Consider the following 19,377-nt stretch of genomic DNA (forward strand, 5'->3'; position numbering starts at 1 on the left):
GAATGTATCTATCCATTCATCCATTCATCCATCTAGTCAATATCCATTCATTCACCCATTTCACTGGATTGAAAGGTATCATTTAAAGTTAAAAAATATTCCCATATAGTTTTCTAGAAGTGCTGGGCTGATTTGCACTCCAAGTAGCTGCAAATGAGAGTAGTTTCTTTTCTTCAATCTGTGCTAGGTAAAACCTAGATCTCAGTTGTCTTAATTTTCATTTTATACTAATATGAAATTTCCTTTCACTTAATTATGCATTTTTACTTTTCTCTTTAGAAATGGCTTATATCTCTTGTCCTTTCTGCATTTGCATGAAAATTTTCATATGAATATCAATCCTTTGCATATCAGGTTTATTGCAAATATAATTCTCATTTGTTTCTTAATTTTGCATCAGTCACAGATGGTTAATTTTTTTGTCAAATCTTTTGATAATATCCTTTGTGATTTTTTCTTATTGCCTTATAAAGCATAAAGAGAATCTTTCCTCAATATTGGATAATTATTTATATTTCACCTTGTGTTTTTAAGTTGTTAGTTTTAAAATACTGCATTCTTTAATCTGCTTGGGTTTTACATACTGTTCATGTCTAATATCTTTTTCTGAAAGCATTACTTTTTTGATGATCCACAGGTATCATTTTCTAAATAGTTTAAACATTCAGGAGAGGTTTGTGGTTGGTCCTGTTTACCTCTCCTAAGTGATACACTCTCTCCATTCTGCTTATACAAACTACCTCTTCCAAATGGGCTTTCCCTCCATCAAATACCTTTAACTTTTTGTGATTGTTTGATGAATCAGCTAGCCACTTCCATATCTACCTTTGCTGCCTGGAGAATTTAATACCTGTTTAAACATGCAATCACTTCATGCTGTTGGTGTGTAACTAGGTCTGGTATGTTGTGGAAATAATTTGGTGGCATTGCCTTTTCTTCATATCTTTAAAATATATTATTGCATTTCATATTCTGGGAACTGGATCACAATAAAGGTGACTTGATCTGGTTAATTCATTTAAGTATTTTGCCATTTGTATTTATAAAAGAGCTATTGTTCATATAATTAGGACTGCTCTTCTGAAGGATTAATCAAACTAATTAGTTGCCTAAAACAAACATAGAGCAACCTTTGAGGAACAAGAATAGGAAAACTCAAGGCTAGTGGGTTAGTGCACGCTGCATGAAGTAGGTAGATATGGCAATGAGAAGAATCAGACTCAGTAGTATAACATGTGAATATGAATAAGTTAAGCTATCTGCTTAAAAATAATTCTATTTATGATCCAAAAAGATTTGAACTACTCTAAATTGAACAACATGTGTATATAATTTTCAAGGGTGAAATAACTGACTGCTAGGTTCATGTGTAGAGAATGACTCTGGAATTCAGGGCATGGGGTGACACTGAGTGGCTCCAATTTCAAGAAGGCTCAATACCCTTAGGCTCTTGACCATATGCTCCCCACACTGATCAGTGTTCCTCCTGGACTCCTTTCAAACTTAGCAAATGTATCCTTTCCATTGAAGTCTTTGGGATAGATGACAATCTTCACAGGTCATCTAATCCATGCACCTGCCTTCAGTCAGGCCTGCTCTTAAAACCACCCAGACAGATGGTTCTTTGCTGTTCTGAAAATTCCCCAGGGAAGAAGCTTCCACAGGCTGCTACAATAATTCATTCCTATGTCTCCCAGTCACCCCTAGGACACTGAATCCTAAGCATTTAGTTAATAGCAGGTGGCAATGAGACAACTCTTTGTCTCTCCCTGAGGAATTGGAAGTTGGCCAATTTAGCCATGGGGCAATTGCCAAAGTGTACAGGAACCCCAACGCTGCTCTGAGCTTTACAAATATCAAGTTAAGTGGGGGTATTTAGTGTTCCCAGCTGACAAAATACCAAATTCAGCAATGAGCTGGACTAGTTTCATAATGTTCAGTCAAGAATTTGCATGTAGGTAATAAGTTTCAAGGCCTAAACTCATTCATTTGATTAAAAAAAATTGAAAACAACAGAAAGACGACAATGCCTTGGAAATAATTTTCTAGATAATTCTTGGATGGAATAATAAATGAATTGTAAAACATTTTAACAAATTAAAAATAACACCAGAAACTATGTGATACAGATTTATTCACAAAGGAGTATCTACAAACTAAAATGCGTTAACAAAATAGAATAAATGAAGTAACCTACAGATTAAGATCCTACAAAAATGAATGAATAGCCTAAATCAAAGTAGGTAGTACAGATTAGTAAGGTTAAACGTTAAAAATTATGAGTTAGAAACTGCAAGATTTGTATACACACACACACACACATGGAAATTTTAAGAAGGAAATGGGGGAAAGTTAAAGTAAAAAGGGAGCTACAAAGACATTTTAAAAATTACAAGTGAGGTAATATGCCTACAACATGCTAAGAGCTGAAAATCTTGATGAAATGCATGCTTTTATTCTAGCAAAATGTAAACAAATGAATTCCAATAGAAGTACTCCCCCTTAAAAGAAACAACAAAAAATGACCTAATAATTGCTGAAGAAACCAAAAATATAACCACTGAGAGATGAAAACAAACAGAAGCACTGAACAACAGCAACAAAACATGCTATTAAAGTGGGATGAACTATCAAAAAAGGAAAAACCATAACTGTTAAAGGGTATGAAATAATTTGAATGTCTTGGAAAAAAGTTTCTAGAAAATTCAGTAATGCAGATGCAAATAGTATGTTAAAGAGGAGAAACTTAATTTTTATAAATGGATTTTAGCACAGATACATAAGGTAACATGAGCTAGTAAATTGCTTTTTATAGAAGCTTTTGTGTCTTTACTGAAGCATGTGCATGTACATATGAACACACATCTACACAGTTTTGATGAAGGAAAACAAAATTCTTGAGATGGAGAATTCTTAATTCCAAACACAGTCATTCTGTAAGTCAGAAAGTCAGGAAGTTGCTTTTAGTCTGTACCCATACACAGTCATACACTTGGATGAAAGCGTAGACTACTGTTCAAATATTTACCCGACAGCAACAAAAGTCAAACCCTCCACGGACATGACTGGCACAGGAAAAGCTCAAAAACAGTTCCAGCACCTTCCTTGTTGGACTTTCTTGTGCGATTCTCACTTTACTCCCTATTGCCAAAGTAGTGCAAATCCAACTTTTCTTTCTGTCCCAAGTAAGAGAAAATGAATTACCACTATGGTAAGAGAACAGAATGAAGAAGATAAGAAAACACTTTTATAACTCTTGCAGTTTATAGTTTAAAGAGCATTTTGCAGCTGTTATTCATCTTGATCAAAACTCTGACACTATGAGGGGCTCTTTCACTTTCATTTTATGAAGAAATACGAATAGGAAACTTAAGAAAAATTTACTTTTTCTCTCTTTGTAGGATTTTCTTTTATAATAAATATTAGTTGATCTAATTTTCATAGTCGACATTAATATAGCAGTGCAGATGCAAAGCAGTTCATGGAAGAGGGAGCTCTGGGCTACAACTGAGAGTGTATCTTTAAGACTATAAAAGCACATCCCTTCATATTCTTCTTAGTTAGATCTTAGAGTATTCATTTCTAAATTGCATCTGACCTGGTTCTCATTGTTGGAGATAAACATTTCCATTTGTGGACCATGTATGTTTTCCAATTCAGAAAGACCCTATATTTTGATGAGCATATTCTTTTCTGTAGATAGCATCAGTCATAAAATCTCTTAATTTCTTTTAGTCTTTGGTGGTGCTTTCTACTCCTTAGTTCTGGGATTCCTGATTTAAATACTCTCACCAGACTAACATTAGGGTGAGGAAGCAGGTGGACAATTTTTCCTGCTGAACTTTTTTCTTCACCCATTTATGCTTTAACACATTTACTTTCCCCTCTTCTTTCCCTCACTCTTTTATTTCTTCCAGCAATTCTCTGTAAATGAAAAGAAGGAAAGAAGGAAGAAAGGGAGGGAAGAAAAAAAAAAAAAGACTATAACAGAGTAAAGAAGAAGGAAGCCTGCATGCACTGGATGGAAGTGACCATGGTCAAGAAAAACTATGGCTGGGTTTCTAATAATGTACGGCCTTCAATGCACTATCAAAAACAGAAACAAAAACAAAACCCAGATCATTTGAGAATGAACCAATTTGCTCTAGCTAACCCAGCACCTTCAATGTTAGTCAAATCATAATGACCCATAATGAAATATTAGCAACATTAAAAACTTGCAGTCAAATCTGAAATTTACCTTTAGTCGAAGATTAGAATTCATAGCATAAGTTTGGCCTTTTAACAAAAGATGATTGGGGCCCTCACACATGTGTCCCTAGGACCACACAGGCAATGTGATCTCTAATAGATCACTGGAAAATTTTTCAGATCTGCACTGTGGAAGGCATCATAACTCCAAAAGATGACCATGTCTTGACACCTGTGAATAAGTTACTATAGATGACAGGAGAGAATTGACAGATAAAAATACAGATCTTGAGATGTGGAGATTATCTGAAATAATCCAGGTAGGCCAAATGAATCACCTTATTTTTCCTTAAGAACTAGAGAATTTTTCCCAACTTTGGTCAGAGGAAATTGTTACTGTGGAAAAATGATCAGAGATGCTAAGTTGGGGGCTTTGTAGAAACAAAGATACTATAAGGCAAGGAATGCAGGAAACCTTTATTAAAAGGAAAAGGTGAGGAGGACCCCATCCTAGAACCTGTAGAAAGGAATGCAATTGCTGACACCTTGATTTTTGCCCAAGAAGACCTATAATGGACTTCTGATTTATAACACAGCAAGATAATAAATGTGTGTTGCTTTAAGTCCCAGGTTTGTGGTCATTTGGAATAGCAGAAATAGAAAACTAATACAGATATTATAAATCAATATGGATACAATACTTTACAGTGATAAAATTCCATCATGCATTATATCAAACCAATTTGAGCCTGACGGAGGAGAAGGCCTAAGGTATTCTGACTTCTTGCCCACACAACCCCTGCTCTGTCCCATTTTGAAAGATGATTTGAACTAAGTTACAGATGATAAATTCAACCATAGTTCCTTACTAATTGCCTGAATATTCTCCTTTGATGGTTTCCCAGTTATAAGTGAGTACAGTGCTCCCCACCCCCCTTTTTGTGGGAAATATATTCCAAAAACTCCAGGGGATACCTGAACACAGGGATAGTACCAAGTTCTATCACTTAATGCCTTTTACATCTTGACTAAGCACTTATTACTCATGGTGGGCATAATTTTTGCAGTTTAAAGATGAATTCTTCTTTCTTTACATTTTCATGGATACCAGATTTGTTCTTACAAGAGAATTTTTAGCAACATCAGCATATAATTTTTTTTCTTTCCGTAAGTCAAGAACTTCTACCTTTTCATTTAAAGGAAGCACTTTTCACTTTACAACTTCCCTTTAACATGTCTGAATTTCCAATATCATTAGTTTTGTGTTTGGAGGCCACTGAGAAAAATAGGGTTAACCAAGCTTAGGCATTTTACTAGTGCTACAGTAGATCTGGTAATAAGATTGCTGCCAAAGTGGCTAACCAGCAGGTACCACATGGGGGTGCGTACACCAGACCAAGGGAAGACGCATGTCCTGAGTGGGATGGGGCATGGCAGCATGAAATTTCATCTCACTCCTCAGAACAATGTGTAATTTGATACTTAAAATTTGCTTATTTCTAGAATTTTCCATGTAATGTTTTTGGATCACAATTGACTGAAAGTAACTGAAACTGTGTAACTGAAACAACATCATGGATAAGAGGGGACTACTATACTAAGACACCTGATCTTGGGATAATTTACTCAATTCATAACTACCAAACACTTGGTAAATAAGCAATGCAAAAAGGAAATAAGGTGTTTAAGGTAAATGGAAAGAACGAAATGCTAGCCTGTGCACTACCACATGGTGGCTGTGTCTTAAATTCCTGTTTGTCTCTGGATATCACTTTCTTCATCAGAAAAAATGACAAAGTCACGAGATGACTTCCAAGGTACTTTCCACTTTAAACACTTATGAATTCTTAAGTAGGCACCAGGACCTTAAATCATTTTCTGCTTGAAGTTGCAAGCAGCAGAAACAACAGATGTATTCATACACAAAGATTTTCTGAGAATCTGCTTATATTTTGAAACTTGAAAGTAATCTTTAAATCTATGTGCATATACATCTGCACTTTTAAATCTGATGGTTCTCCTTCAGGTGAATCTGGTGGATTCTTCACGTAGTAGTATTCCCATAGAACTGCTGATGGGCAAAAGTCTAAATGCACAAAAAACACACTCAAAACACAGTTGACTTGAAATGAATTTCTGCATACCTAGACACTTCCTGTTTTGAACCATGAGAAAAAGACAGCAATACCATCTTTCTCACCCCACAAATCCCTCTGCATCTGTTATCATGAAATTTCTAGCCACACTATCCTTAGCGAAGTGACTTTATAAGATTATTTAGGCCATTAGTAGAGTTAAATGGCAACAGGAGTGATTACCTATTTTTTTATAATCCATAATATAACATTGCCCACTACAATAGTGATTGTTTAACAACGGTCAAGAATTTCCCATTGAATAAGAAAACATCCACAAAAATTCTTCCTAGGACATATCACATAAGATTGTGCATCCCTGGGTCTCAGTTTCTCTCTCCTTGCATGTCCACCACTTTTCCCTCCACTCATCCTTGTTTGGATTTGTTATAAAGTCTGCAACAGTGTCTTACTGTGCCCAACATACCATGCTTTCCTGCTCCCTCCATCTTTTGCAAATGTTGATTCTTCTAAATACAACATCTTTTTTTCCCCCCTCTCTCTCTCTACTGTCACCCTTTAATCTACCCATTTTCCCCATGGACTCCCAGACATTCTCTCTTATAGCCATACGCACACAGTTCCTTTATTATATTTACAACCTAGAAAAGGATTATTTTATATTTTTAATTCTCTATCCTCTATCAGTCTGTAATTTCTTTGGGGTAAAGACCTTCAAATTTATTTAAAGCTCATATTTTTTCCAGAAAGGATTTGTAACAATTCTGATTCACCTCACCCAGGTTTATGATGGATATAGAGTAGAAGTTCTTCATAATATTCACTTAACAAACACACCAAAGAATACATCTTCTCCCCTTCTCCCTATAAGACCCAGAATGAGCTTTAGTGGATATCTTGTCCTTTTCTTGTTTAAACCCTCCATGGATGCTCAGAGTGTTCAGAAAAACTCGAGACTCTAGTAGAAAACAAAAAGTGCTTTTGATCTGGTCACTGATCTTCCTCTTACTCTCCTTTCTCCTTCCCATATCCTATTCTTCAGTGGTGCTACTGTGTCATTACCAGACATACTGACTCACTACAGAAGAGAGAGAGAGCACAAAATCTAGGAGATAATTCTTTTGCAAGGTTTCACCATCTCTGTTATTTGTTCTGTTATCAAAGGAACAGAAATTGAAAACAGACATACAAAAAGCTATGTAACCCACAGGACTACTATCATGAAAATAATGAGTTGCTACTTAACTAGACCAAAATGAATAGGTGAAGACTGACAAAATATAATGAACTTGTCTTCTCTTGACCAAAGGATGTGCTATGGGATCACAGGCAAATTAATTGCTCTTTTCCCTTTACCTTCTACTCCTCTGCAACCAGAGAACACAGTATATTCATAGTACATTTCACTATATTTGTGGAATAAACAAGAAAACTGCCTAACATTGAAAGTCAGAAGATGCAAATTCTACGTAAAGATATGTCTTAAAGGAGCTGTTATCTTGTGGAAGTTATTGCCACTCCCTGGTATTATTTTCTTGTCTGTGCCATGAGAAGATTAAACTTGATGAGTAATTCTCAACCCATTTTTCCCTTCCATCACAACTGGGAAATATGCCACACTCAGCTAATTTTCTCAGACTGATGGTATTTTCTCAGTGGTGGTGGGTCTAAGGTGGTGTCGGTACTCAGAGTCCCAGTGTATGCACAAGTATTTGTGTGTAGGTGTGTGGGTTTGTTTAGCAATAAAGTTCCTCTGGGTGATTCAGTCTTCATGTTGAGAACCCAGACCCAACAATCTATGATGTCATAATTCCATGTATCAGTAGAGGCAATGACACAGAACAGGTAGTAGCATAAGATGTAGACTGCAGAACGTAGTAGTTACTTCAGAGAAATATCCTCATTACAAATATTTCATTGTTTAGCAATTGTTCAGGAATAGAGACTTGGTTTAAAAAAGATGGAGGTTGTGCCTCTTAAAAATCTGTGTGACCTTGGACAAAGTCTCAGCTGTCCAAGGGCTCAGTTTTCTCATCTGTAAGATCCAGATAAGAATAACTACCTACTGGGTGGACAAGAGTAGGATCCTAGCCAAGGTGTTAGGAAATCTTCATGCTAGACCTGGGTGTCTTTGAAAATATGATTTCCTTGTTGGTCGAAGGTTTCATGTCCAAACTAAGGAATTGGGATTCAATCTAAGGTCTTTTTCTGTGAATTTCTAATTCAAACTAGCTTTTCGAATGACAAGGATTGGTGTCTGTGGGAACTCCCCTCCCCCACCTCTCTCTTGATTTTTACTATTTTAGCTGCTGTTTTCTTTTGTTTTTCCTGGCATGTGTTATGTTGGCAACACAAACTATTGTGTATGGATCCATGTGTTTATAAATGTTTATGTCACTATAACTGTTTATTTCATATTTGTTTTTTAGAAATAATTTACCAAACAAAAGAATGCAATGGAAACAAAATTAGGCAGACCAGGTTTCACCAAGAGGGACCTCCTAATCACAACCAAGGCACTATTTACCAGGCTACTTCCACTGACCCCTACTGCATCACTCACAATCCTCTTTTGCTGCTGCATTTTTCCCTGTGACACACCACTAAATATTTTACTTATTTATGTGTTGTCTTCTTCTCATTTCTAGAATGTCAGTCCTCAAATGGAGGTTTTTGTCTGCTTTTTTCACTACTGTGGCACCAATGCCTAGAGCAGCACACGCACACAGCAGACTCTTAATACGTATTGATGAAGAGAACTAAAACTGCTTCCCACAGGGAGGATCTCAGACTGATAGAATTATCACTACTGAACTTTTGTTTATTCACCCAAGATAGAAACTCAGGGATAAGCCTTGACCATCCCTCCCCACTCTTCCCTGGTGCTCCCTCTCCAGTCCCTCCAATCAATATGACTGTCTTGTTTCAGGCCATGGTTCTTTTAGATCAGTGCCAAGGACACGCAGCCTGATCTCCAGTCTCCCACATCCTCTCTGCTCCCTCTACACTTTCTCCCTATAAGACCCAGAATGATCTTTAGTCGATATCTTGTCCTTTTCTTGTTTAAACCCTTCATGGTTGCTCGGGGTCTTCAGAAAAACTTGAGACTCTAGCAGAAAACAAAAAGTGCTTTTGATCTGGTCACTGATCTTCCTCTTACTCTCCTTTCTCCTTCCCATATCCTTTTCTTTAGTTGTGCTACACTTTTTCTGATTCTCTACTGGTCCTATTTCTACTGAACTGTTTGTTTGAAATGCTCTTGCCTTCATGGTTTACCAGGAAAAGTCTATTAACATTCAGCCCCAACATAATCTATATTACAAAAAGCTTCTCTACTTTTCCAATCCTAGTAGGTCATTGTAACTTTTTTCATCCCATGATATCACTAAATTTCAATAATACATTTACATACTACAGTTGAATTATTTTTAAGCATTTCTCTATTTTGTAGACTAGTGTTTAAAGGAAGAACCTAACAGTGCTTGGCACACAGTAGGCCTTCAATAACTATTGGATATATAAATGAATGAAGGAACAAGAAACACCACAGAGTTCCCATCTAGAAATCCTTATCCTTCTCATTTAAAAAACATTTACACATAAAATCAGATCCCAAATCCTTACCGATGACCTAAAGTCTAGAATTCTTCTAGTCTTACCTAAATAAATCTTGTGACTTTTCTTGGTTTCTCTTGACCTCAAAAGTGAATGCAATGCTGAGCTCATTCTTTCCATTGATATCTTCTTATGTGATCTCCAAATGAAAGTCCACCTTGAACCGAGGTCATCAGTGAGAATGCAGCCATTGCAGGCAAATTTGGATCACAATTAGATGCACACACTTGAATTGTATTTTCCTTGAGGTGTCAGAGAGATCAGAAGCAACAGCACCCCTATGTCACCTGTTATCAGAGATGCTGAGCACTGGAGGATCCAGAACAGTAGGATGTGGGATAAACTGTTCCTAGGATTGCTTCAGAGACACAAGGAAAGTTTTCTTTAGAAGTAGGGTGTCACAACAGCTGCCTGAAGACACCACACATCCAAAATTAGGAGTGGGAACTAAGTCGAAGAATCAGTTAATCAGTGTCTGGCTTCCTGAACCACCTTAATGAAATAAAATGCCAGAATTCACAGATACATTGACACTCCTGCTGATGGCCTAAAATAGCATCAACTTCCGACTGAGCGAGCCAATTGCTAGCTATTGCCATGAACTCTTCTGCCTGATGATATGTCAATAGGCTGACCTTATTTTCAAGTTGAGTTCCTTTTTCCTTGTCCTCTTTCATTTCCATCTTGGTAGTAGGACTAGACCTGATTTTTCCAAGGCTCATCAGATTAGAAGAAAGCACTATGAGAGATGGTTAAAAATCAAGAGTAACTATTTCCATATGTTAAAGAAGGCATCCCTGGATTGGGACAAAATGTGAGGAGAAGGGACTTTCTGGACGAACACATTGCTAAAATTGCAATAATCAGGTCCAATCAAGTCCAAGAAGGAACCAAGGAATGGAAATACATATCTCAAATGCTATTAACAAAACAAGTATTGCCATTAGCAATTGTTTCATATCACCTGGAATAAGTGGACCAGATAGGCACTATTACCCTTGTAGGAGAGCCAACACCCTGACCCTGCAGGTATCCAGCATAGTACAAACAGAGCAATGGCATATCTGGATTTCTGTAGGCTGCCTGATCAATGGTGGGACCCTTCACTCACAGGAAATCAAATCATTCCTTAAAAAAAAAAAAAATTCCCCAAGGAGAAGTAGAGGGAGCAATGGAATAGAATTTGGCAGAAAAGACATGTGTTAAGTAAAGAGCATATGAATCTAATTTTTTGCTGAGCCTCAGTTATCTCACCTTCTGTAAACTATAGATATAGTTATCCTATATGTAGGGGTTAAGGGCCAGGCTCTGGGTTCAAATTGTAATTCCAATTGCTACACCTTTGGAAAATTACTTAACTTCTCTGTGCATTAGTTTTTTCATCTGTATCTACCTCATAGGGTTATGGTCAAGACACAAATGTAAGGCAAGCGAAATTCATGGTAGTTTGTAAATGCTCAATGCATGCTAGTTTTATTTGAAATAAAACTAGTAGCGTCAATTTTTAGCATAAGATCATAATAGAGAAATTTATTGCAAATAAAGGTCTTGATGGAATGTCATTTAGAGAAGTTTTAAAATCTTCAAATTCTACCTCCTTATTTTGCTCTTTGGAGAAGCAAGAAAATGCAAGATAAGGAAGAGGTCGTCTTTTTTTTTCCTGGTGATCTTACAGTAAAGTGAAAGATATAGATATGGAAACATGTATGAGAGTAATAAAGGCCATAAAAGTCATGCATAAAATATAACAGTGATATGAATTAGAAAAAAAAATGGAAACTGGGTTCTCCAAAGGGTAGGTTATAGTGTCCTTTTATTAGTACAAAATCTTCTTATTTTTTTTAAAGCAACATTCACAAGTCAAATAGATCATATATTTGGTTCTAGAATCCAGCAGGGTAAAGTCTTAAGTTTTGTTTACATAAATCACATCAGGACACCCAGGTCAGCAAGGTTCAGGGAAGCAGCAATTCCACCCTGGCTCCAGGTTTATGTTGGTTTTCTGTTCCTCTGATCCTTACCACCTGACAAAGTAACACTGAGACCAGATGTTCATTTGAGAAGGGTCAATTTCTGATTGGCCTTTAATTGTTCAATGAAGATCAAGGTAGCTTTCTGAATGATTGGGGCAATGATGACTGATGGGTCCAAAACTCTATGAATGGAATGCTTTAACAAAGGCAGAAAAAGACAATTTCAGATGACTATTGACAAATAAAAAAATTAATTACATTTTTGTACTACTTGCAATTCTTAGCTTAGTAGAAATGGACTTTGTTCTATTGAAAAACAGTCTTTATTGATTATGCTGACGCTGACAGTAAAGTTGTGTGGTGGCTTATTTTCTTTACATCTCTGATGAGAAAGTAGGTTATGATTCATCCAGTACAATCTGAGTCAAAATTCATTTTGTCTTTTTTCAATTAGTTCCTTTGCATTCCACATTAAAAAGCAAGAGTAGTTTGCTCAGCAAATGAGAACATTGTGGTATATCTTGGTGTGTTGCTTTCTCACACACAATGACTGAAAAATACTTTTTATATTCTCTAATGATATTGCAATAACAAGAGAACATCATAAGAAAACACAGTTCAAATTGAGCAAACACAACCATTAAGAATTCAGAGAAATGTTTATTACATACTAATTATAAATGGCATAAATCAAATCAGCTGTTGCCTTGGGAGGAAATACTAACATCTCTTACACTTTTGGTCTTCTGTATATGGTTTAGAAAAGATTTACGCATCTCTCTCTTTCTCTCTCTCTCTCTCTCTCTCTCTCTCTCTCTTACTCATAATAAGGATCAAAGTCAGGAGTTCACATTTGCTAGTCAAATGCTCTTCTACTAGGCTACATCCCCAGCCTTGGATCTATCTCTTAACCTGCCTTTGGATAGTTAGTTTTTCTGGAAAAAGAATCCTAATATGAAGATTGCTAAAAGAATGGTTTTCAATAATATGTGGGAAAAAAAAAAAAAAAAAAAAAGGCCCAAGAATACCCCCAAGATCAAATGTCGCCAATGTCAGAGGGAGAAGATACAGGACTGATAGGCTTCCTGACTCCAAGTCAAGTGCTCATTTCACTATGCCACCTTCCAAAAGATGAATTATTCATTTTTATGATAGGGTTGTAACATCTGCACTAAACACCATTGCCACATTAATGGGTACCAATATTAATATCACTTAGCTATGCCAAGTACCATTAGTGAACAACATTATTGACCCAGGAAATCCTTAAATAGAGTGATGCTATGGCTCCAACACTAGTGCCTGGCATTCTTTATCATATTCTACAGTCCTATTTTATTTTTATTAACTGGCACTCAAAGTTGCTTTCAATGCAGTGAACTTCCTCATAAACCTCAGGAAGCAGGGAACAATACCAAGCAGAACATAAAATGGTCCAGGAAATATAATTCTTTTTCTTCCCCCAATTCTTCTTTGAGACTCTGAAGCTAGCAGGATTGTAATTTTACACAGAGTAGCTGTTTTTCCAATCCATCTATATTATAGCATACATAGAGGACAAAATACCAAAGTGTTTGAGGCAAAGGAATTTAGGAGCAAAAGGATCACAATAGATCATATAGGTTAATCTCTAATATGAGATATAAGACCCAGGAAAAAGGGATTGGCTTAAGATCTAACAGTGAATCAGTGGGACAGTCTGAGGCCCTGAGGGCCTCTGAAGGCTGGACACAGGATCTTTATACAATCTTAATGCCTACAATGATGTTGTGAGGACTACATGTGCCAGAAAAATATCTATTTTGTACCACATTCTCAACAAGTCATATTGGGGACCTTGTTCCACCATGGTATTCCATCATTCTGTTTTGTTGAATGATATTCACATTTCTCAATATTTTGAACATTAGCTGGTTCATGAATGAATATTTTTTAAATTTAAAAAAAGTATTTAATTCAGAATCTTTCAGGGAAGAATGCAATTACTACTTTAATCCACAAAATCAAATTATATATTTATTTACATGTATGAAGACAAAGTAGATTTAAGAAAGTAATTGATTTAAATAAAATATCTGGCAAATAATAGTATGGATAGTTTATACACATTGTAAGAATTATGAAAGTGCCTTAAGGACGGAAGAATGGGGCGCTCTTGATGTAGATGATTTCTAGGTGCCTCTGACTTTGCCATGATTCTAAGCCTGGACAGGAAGGAGAGTAAGGGAGACTCAATAGAGGTTAAAAGCTCATTTCCATCACTCCTGCGTCGTCGTCTTCTCCTTCAGCAAGTCACCCCTGTGCAGGGTTGCTGTACCCTCTTTAGCAAATGATGTCCATTGCCAAGTAGGAGTGGATTCATGTCCAGAACTCATACAAAGTGAAGGTCAACAGAGAACAAATGAGGACTGAGAATAAAAACATTCAGTACTGTAGTGAATCTGAAAAAATTTAATGTAGCACGATAGACATCAGAATCACCATCAGGGAGAGAATCGGGATACAATCGTGAATAGGGAGAAGCTTCTGGGAATTCCTGTTTTGTGGACGACTTTGGCTACCTTTTGCTTGTTTTTCTTTCAAAGCATTGAACTGTCTTTCTGGGAATGGAACTACAGGCAGTGTGTAAATATTCTGTCTACATTGTAGGATTCAGAGGAATCCTTTAGCATTTCCCGTGGCACAGGCCAGCCAGTGCTGTGGCAGAAGCCCCTAAACCTGGATGGAAAGAAATGGATTTTTCTACTGCCAATTGTGAAATTTGTTCCCCATCAAAACCCTTGACACAAAAGGACTTAACAAACGGCTTCTCTCCTTGGCCACTGCGCTACTTCATGTCCATCATCTCCCAATGTACACACTACAGTGATTGGTGTATAGTAGGCACTCAGTAAATATTTGTAGATGAATGAATCTGCTCAATTAAAAGTACAACAGATGCCTACCAAGTAGAACTCCACAGATGTTCAAACAATGGCTTTGCTGACAGTCAATTAATTATGTCTTCTGACAATTCTAATGTCACTTCAAAGTCTGGAAGGAGATAATCATCTGTGTGCTTTAGAGAAAGTGGTGGGGAAAGTGCAGGTTGTGGGAAGGAAGGGTGGTTTGGAGTTAAGTTCTCAGTTAAGTGTGTTAAGATCAGAAAATGCATAATTAGCACTTGTAGGCTCAGGTCTCGGCTCTGTCCACGTCTTGGTACACAATCCTACATAACATACTAACTGAAACCTTTTCGCCTAATACAACACATACACCACCAGTGCTTTCTGTCCCAGAATTTGAAATTTGTTTCCACAGTTAACAGTGAAAGAATGTTCAATTATGTAGTAGGAGTCTCATTTCTACTTTTCATTCTTCTGATAAAGACATGGTGATCAAATGTTACTGAATGAGTGGGTGGCTCCTGTTTGTATCAAGACTGTATAAAACACCAGTTGTGGGTGGTGATTCATGGCCTAGAAGAGGCCAAGTTCAAGTAGGTGACCTTTCAGGACTGGTTGCTATGAACAACTCACATAAACATGGGGAAATGGTGTTTCTTTCGGTGTGATACCGTGTTCATTTGACCCAAATCTATTAGAATGGGAAAAAACTGCAGGGTTGAGACTGTTCTGGGACTCAAGAATTACAGAGGAAACTCAAAGTAAGAAAAAATGTGATCTAGTACTTAAAAAATAAAATCTAAATCACACGACCCTTCCATCAATTGATTCAGTAGACACATGCAAAAGAGATCCAGTCTAAGTGTGTTACTCCAATTTTAACTAAGTTCAATGAATGTAGCAACTATATTCTGCTCTGTTGTATATATTCTCCAGTGCTCCCTCTTAAGTGATTAAAAATAGGAATAAGATTATTGGGCACGAAATTCTGGGTTCAATCTCCAATACTCCAAAAAAAAAAAAAAAAAGAATGAGAACCTAGGGTTAAATTCATGACTCTGTCACTAACTAGTAACTTGTGATCCTTTAAAACTTATTTTTGGGGCCAGGGTTGTGGGCTCAGTGGTAGAGCGCTTGTCTAGCAAGTGTGAGGCACTGGGTTTGATTCTCAGCACTGCATACAAATAAATAAGTAAAATAAAGGTACATCAACAACTTAAAAATATTTTTTATAAAAACTTATTTTCATTTTCTCACGAATTTTTTCTAGTCTCTAAGATCCCCACCATCTCTAACAGTTTGATATATAAAGTAATAAATAAATTCCTGTTAAATAAATGAAGTACTTCCTCTCTACAGTGTACTATATACCATGTCCTATCACAGGGAATGGGAATGTTTGCTCACAATTTTCACTTTGTAGTTCATGAATCCATTAACCCTAAGAAATGTCCTCTGTGGCCAGGTGTTGTTCACGGAACAGAGATGGGCTAAACAAAATGGTTTCTCTCTCACTCAGACTTACATTCTAGTGGAGAAGGTGATGGTAAGTATTAAAAGTACATATACTTGATTGAGACAATAAAAAAATGATATTGGAATCTATTTTATTTGTATTTGAAAATTATGGAGTTTGGGGAAATACATATACATAGGCACTAAAAGTTATTGATTTTTTTTATTATTTTTAAGGGCAATGTGCGCTTACCCAAGTTTCAATACAGTGTATTCAGGTCTGAGTTCACAAAAATAGCAGACCCAGCCTACTTCTTCACCTTTGTAAATAGTCCTCTCATCCTTTCTACCATCAGACTAATTTCTATTCTTTATTCAGAAAGAAAATTATAGCTGTAGTTTTCAAAATACTCCCACAGGTATATGACCTTGAATGACTCATTTGGGCTTTAATTTTCTGGAAAATAAAAAAGTTATTTGAGATAACTTCTAAATTCTTCTTTACTAGTAAGTTTAAGATTCTATCAATGCTTAAAAACATACTAGCCAAATTAATTAAAAATTTATGGGTGTGAGGATGGAGCACATAAAATGGTTAGGATTATTATTTATTTAGTACTGTAAACATATACTACTCTAAGCAAACATTTTACCAGAAGTTACCACCGCAAAAGGAAATACACCCAATAAATCTCATTAACTATAAAACACTCTATTCCTATGACTGACAGATAACTAAAAAAGTTGGAGAGAAACAAAACCAGGAAATCCATTTTTTTTTTTTTTTCCCAAAATCAATACAACCTTTTCTTTAAACCACTCATTTTCTAATTTTTCTTCCATTGTGGCTTTGGGGGCTTTAATTAATTAGGTCATTTATCTGTGAAAACACGATTCTTAAGGCCTCAGATTCAATCTGTACTGAAGGCAGCTCCCCACCTGGAGTCATTTCCCAGTTTGTAATTGACAGAAACACGTTGGAAATCATTTTCTTGTCACATAACAATAAAAACAATGAGGTACAAATTACTTAGCACCTCTCAGTTAAGACCCTCCAAGCACTTTTCAAAGCAATCACATTGTTCCTTGTACAGAAGAAAAAGCTAAATTACAGAGTATGTTAACAGATCTATCTTATGGTCTATGATCAATCCAGCAACATGGTGGAAAGAGAACAGAATTCAGAGTCAGTAGGCCTGAGCTGCAGTATAATTCTGCTACTTATTGGCTCTGTGACTTATGGGGGCGTTGCAGGGGTCCTGGGGAGCAGAGAGCCTCTTAGTCACTCAGATCTTGGGTTTCTTCATATGCCAAATGGCTTGTTTTGCAGGACTGCCATCTAGCTCAAATGACATGGCAAACATAAAAGTACTTTGAAAAACATTCTATGTTAGCTGTACTAACGATAGCTGGGGTAGAGGGTAGGGCTAAAAATGAGATACAGAGGCTGACTCCTGAGCAACTTCAGATGTGTAAGTCACAGAACATCAGAGTTATATAGTAGCTGTGAAATATCATCTTATTATCCATTGGTTGCTTCAGTATCTGTCACTATAGTCCCCAAGAAAGGGTTATTGGGTTTTGGGCCAGATTTTTCCAAGGACTTTGTTTTGTCTGTTAAAAAAAAAAGTCCTTTCACGATACTAAATGGGAATTTGCCAGCTCCCTCTCGCATGCCTTTGTTGCTAATTTTGGAAACACAAATATTAAGTCAAATTCCTTTTGCATATGGCAATCTTCCAATAATAATCAGGCAGGGCTTGAAGCTTCCTTTTCTTAATATCTTCAACTGTACCTCAAATGATAGCTCCTATTCATTATCTTATTCAAAGTGTTCTGCACATTCCTACTTATCAACTGGTTCAACTAGTATATGGAGGAAATGGACCACTGTCCCTCTTGTTCTGGGAACACAGTTTCTATTCATGAACATTCTTTGAGCTCCCATTTTCCTCTCCATTAAGAAGATAACTAGCACCAAGTATACTGAGTTGAGATTTCCATTAAAGTAATGATAGCACATTCCTATTCACTCCTTTCTGCTCTTGAACCTTTGCATGTGTTAATATCTGTGCTGCCTCATGTCTTCCTCTTCTGTCCAGCTGTCTTTTGAAATGGTAAAACCTAGTGCCACTAGAACAAACTCCTGGCTTTATGCAAAAATTCTCCATATCCCCAGTAACAATGCTCAGAGATAAACAAATTCTCTTAGATAAATGCCAAGTTCTGTGAAAAGAATTTACCTAGTGCTGCTCTGAAGGCATAGTGATTCTTCAAATAGCTCACTAAACAATTTTAAGACTCACACACTCAATTTTTTTTTAACAAGAAGGAACAAGACAACACCATATAAACAATGCCAAGATAATTATGGCTTCATGCTTAAAAATACGCTGTCAGATATTTTCAGTCCATTCTCAGATTATTATAACATCCACTTCCAGAGATACTGTATTCCAATAGTGTTGTTTTCAGCCGTGGGTTATTCAAACCTAGTTTCTTCTCAGCCAGAACACTGTTAAAGAATCATGGTCACAGGCATATACATATGGGATTTTTTACATACAAACATGCTTTCTTGTTAAAGATGAATGAAAGCACAGAAGTTAGAGGCTCTGTGTCAACAGGGAAAACTCTTGGGTAATTTCAAAGAGATGTCTCAAGGTTATTGAGAGATGATCACAGCTTTCCTCTATATTTTCCCCTCAAAACTGTCTGGAAAAAATGAGCTTCGAAGCTGGTAACTAGCCATGTAGTCTTCCCAAATTTCTAGCAATGATACCCATTCACTTTAATAGCTAATTAAAAAATTCTCCCTCTTCTCATAGACCTGGCTGAGATGCAGTTGAGGGTTCTTGCTTGTGATATTTTAATAAGCACTGATTTGAGAAAAAAGGATGACTTATGATCCTCAGTGACTCACCTTCCCCCAAACAACTACAGTCAGCTAACAAGGTTGATGAGATAGTTTTATGGGCGCTATCTCCCTAAGGTACTTATCAGAGTATGGCAAAAACTCTATGTTAAGTGCACTATCAGTTAACTCAGGATGTTAAAGATAGGTAAAATAATCATCAGAGACATTGAAGTCCAGACCACGAAACATACAGCCTAGCGCATAAGTAGTCCTTCTGACTCTCTCTTGAAGATCATGACTTCAGA

General features: G+C 36.6%; 1 protein-coding gene and 1 long non-coding RNA gene across 21 annotated transcripts in view; both read right to left on the bottom strand.

The window, feature by feature from the left end:
- LPP (LIM domain containing preferred translocation partner in lipoma) overlaps positions 1 to 19,377 on the bottom strand; it is a 655,110-nt gene that overhangs the window by 141,096 nt on the left and 494,637 nt on the right. The window lies entirely within an intron of this gene.
- On the bottom strand, positions 6,823 to 19,033 carry LOC306670549. The gene is made up of 2 exons (XR_013766450.1): positions 9,296 to 19,033; positions 6,823 to 7,136 (listed from the first exon to the last, which is right to left on the bottom strand). It is a non-coding gene; the product is annotated as an uncharacterized lncRNA (long non-coding RNA).

Source organism: Sciurus vulgaris, assembly GCF_902686455.1.
Source record: "Sciurus vulgaris genome assembly, chromosome: 10".
In the NCBI taxonomy this organism is placed as follows: domain Eukaryota; kingdom Metazoa; phylum Chordata; class Mammalia; order Rodentia; family Sciuridae; genus Sciurus; species Sciurus vulgaris.